Raw genomic sequence first — 3,424 nt, forward strand, 5'->3', positions numbered from 1 at the left:
AAGAAAAGTAAGAACTTTATAATAAGAATAACTAATCCCTTTTTATAGAAAAAACCAACTTAATAGAATGGTAAATAATGTGTTTTGTTACTTAGTTCAGCATCTCAATACTACATTAATGTTTTCATGTTAATCTATTTAATATTATTAATCTATAGGTGAATTTCGTATGAGCTGATATACACGCATGCAGGGTTGAATCTGACAACCCAACATAAAACTGTATATGTCTCCATTTTTGAACGTTGTATACCAATCAAAATCACATATATTACATTTTCATATCAATCCACAATAACTTTTATGAGTCAAAGAAAGTTTTCCTTTTCTTTTTCCAACCATGTATTACTTTTATGAGTCAAAGAAACTTTCATAATAATTAATTAATAATATATATATAATCAAATTAAGTTCTTTTATTACCCATGTTTTTAAATGATAATGAATATATTATAGTAATGGTAAAGAAATGTTTTAAATTTCTCTCCCAAGGAAAATAAAAATAGAGAGTATGAAAAGAAATATCATTAACATGAAACATAATAAAAATATATCTTGAGATTAAAAGCCATAAAATCAGAATACATTTAACATAATTTAGTTACTTTTGCATTTACTCTCAAATACTATCATTTGTTCTCTTTATACATATTAAAATGAAACAAAAACATATGAAAAATTTAGTAAAAAAATACATAAAAGTCATAGACACTTATTGAAAAGGAGCAGCCTCAACGTGTTTTCTGAAAAGAAAATTAATTAGCATTACATTAGCATAAGAAACAAAGATAAATGTAGATAATCACAACAATGAACAAACTATTACTCACTTGTTTCTCCATTATGTATTTACGTATTTACAGTTGTTAAATATTACTATAACCTATTGTTAACAATAAAATAAAAAATGTAACCTCAAACTAATAAAATCTTTTTCAACATTATCCCATTACCCACACTTATAAGGTATCACAGTACTCATCTTTCACATCAAATTTCAAGATCAAAATTTTAACACATACAGTAGTTTTTACATACTAACCTGATGACACTGTAATGTTTTTGCTTTGAAAAATAATGTTCATTTGATTAGCATCAGCGTCCCTTGATTTTTTATGCATTGAGATAACATACCTGTATTTGGATCTTTTCTTTCCTAATTGCATAAAAAAAACATGATTTAAAAGATGGAATAATAGAAAATATTATCTGTGAATAAGATATCTCTGACACAGTTATCTATCTTATTGTATAAAATCTAATAATTTAAGTATTAAATTTCTCAGATAGTTTCAGTTCAGCTATTTTACATAGAATAAGCATAATCACGAGATCTCAAATTTTAATTGTTAATAATATCAAAGAAAAAGTAAAACTTAAATAACATTAAAATTGTGAACCTAAAAAGAAAAAAAGAATAATCTTACAGTGTGACTTCTTTCAATTTTGACTATGTTTTCTGCAGGTCCCATGTTTGCTTGCTGGGGAAGATATCTAAATCTTCATCTACCTCATCAAAGTTACAATGGGATCTTCAACTTTCACATCGATTTTTCACGATGTTTAATTGAACTACTCATTTTCTGCTTAAAAAAATGAAGAATTTATGCTTAATCAAGAGAGAACGTCAGAATAATAAATAGAATATTTAAAAAAACTTGCTATCAAAATAAAAATACATTTAATACATCTTATGAACCATGATTTTTTAAATAAGCTATCTATAATGAATTTTGTAATAGTGTATTGATAATAAAAAAGAATATTACAACATTTTATTAATGTTAAGTAGCATTTTTTATACATATACATGGCATGTGAGTTGGAAAGTAAATGCACTCATTACTATATATATTCAAATCTGCAGTAAACTTTTTTATTAACATTGAAATTTTAAAAATTACAAATATAATACATTTATCAGATGAATGTGAGCTTTTATTATAGTTAAAGCTAAAATTATGTAACTTAATAGCATATCAACTTAAATTTTAATCATAAATTTCCATTTACTCTATTACATTACTCCTTGTTAGCTAAGGATTATTACTTTTAATTTGAAGTAATATAAAACAACATTAATTATTCTCATTATTTAATATTAACAATGACAGTACCTTACTTTATTAAATTATTAGGTAATAATTTAATTATTTAATTATTCCTTTACAAAATTGAAAAACCTTTTCAATGACTACGTATATACTCTAAACAATTATAACATTTACATTTATATATAATAAACTCATTTGTACAAAAATATATTATCTATCAGATAAAAAATATCATATAAGAATAGCTGACTTTGGATGAGAAAGCACAACAAGAAATAATATTACATGAAATTCATATATATAAGGAAGAGATAAATTTAAAAATGAGAAACTAAATTAATCTAAAATTTAAAAAAGAAAATCATATATATAAGGAAGAGATAAAAAATATATTTAACTTAATTTAATACATTACAAGTTTTAAAACATGTAGATCCGAAGATGAATGTAGTTTTTATATGCTAACCTGATGATTATGTAATGTTTTTGCTGTGAAAGATAAAATCTTTATTTGATCAGAAGCCGTCATTGATTTTTGATGCATGCATTTGTTGGATCTCTTCGTACCTGATAACAAAATCACAGAATATTAAACAATAGAAAATATAATTTGTGAATAAGATTGTATAAACTAAGATAATGTCTAAAAAAATTGAAGTTCTAAATTCTGAGATAGATAGACTATTTTACTTTCTTTTTTACTTTTGTGAGATGAATAAATGTAGTTAGATACATATGTTAAAAAAATAAACTATATGTAAAAATATATTCAGAATATTCATAAACTATTTTATGAAAACTTATTTTATGAAAACTTACTGTGTGAGAGATGAGCTTCTGCATTTAGGTTTCCAACCAAAATATGAAAGACAGAAGGAAGCGGCGGAGGGAATGAGACGTGAAACTTTAGGGTTTTTGGTGACCTTTATATAGCCTAACATGAGGCCCATTGTCTCTTCAATTATGTCTATAGTTCTAAATGTTTTATCATTACTTAATTATTATTATTTTTTGTTAAATAAAATCAATTATTTAATTTCTTAAAACATGAAAATAGATATAAAATCATAATCTTGTAGAATATACATCATAATATATGAACAACCTTATAAAATTAGTATAAATTAAATTTTACTCAATAAGAAAATTATTAATTTAGTCAAATAAATGTTTCATAGAATATTCATTAATAAAATAAGATATATATAATGATAAAAAAATATAAGCTTAATTATGATATAATAAATAATTTGTCTCTATCACTTTGTTCACTTGAATGGATTTAAGAAAGAGTAATTGAATGAATTTGAGAGGATTTGAAAGTAAATTTTGTTGTAGTTTATTTGAGTGGATTTGGAGATAAGTGAGAA

The 3,424-nt window shown here is 23.4% G+C and overlaps 1 long non-coding RNA gene across 2 annotated transcripts; it reads right to left on the reverse strand.

Moving 5' to 3' along the window:
* Window positions 1–560: 560 nt before the first annotated feature.
* On the reverse strand, window positions 561–2,942 carry LOC124844065 (uncharacterized). 2 transcript variants are annotated; one of them, XR_007029335.2, is made up of 5 exons: window positions 2,874–2,942; window positions 2,521–2,621; window positions 1,428–1,583; window positions 1,043–1,156; window positions 561–743 (listed from the first exon to the last, which is right to left on the reverse strand). It is a non-coding gene; the product is annotated as an uncharacterized LOC124844065 (long non-coding RNA). The 2 variants fall into 2 exon arrangements; XR_007029334.2 differs by having other exon boundaries at window positions 561–1,156.
* Between the last annotated feature and the right edge of the window lie 482 nt (window positions 2,943–3,424).

This window comes from Vigna umbellata, chromosome 3 (assembly GCF_029865625.1).
Source record: "Vigna umbellata cultivar VRB3 chromosome 3, Vumbellata_1.0, whole genome shotgun sequence".
Classification (NCBI taxonomy): Eukaryota; Viridiplantae; Streptophyta; class Magnoliopsida; order Fabales; family Fabaceae; genus Vigna; species Vigna umbellata.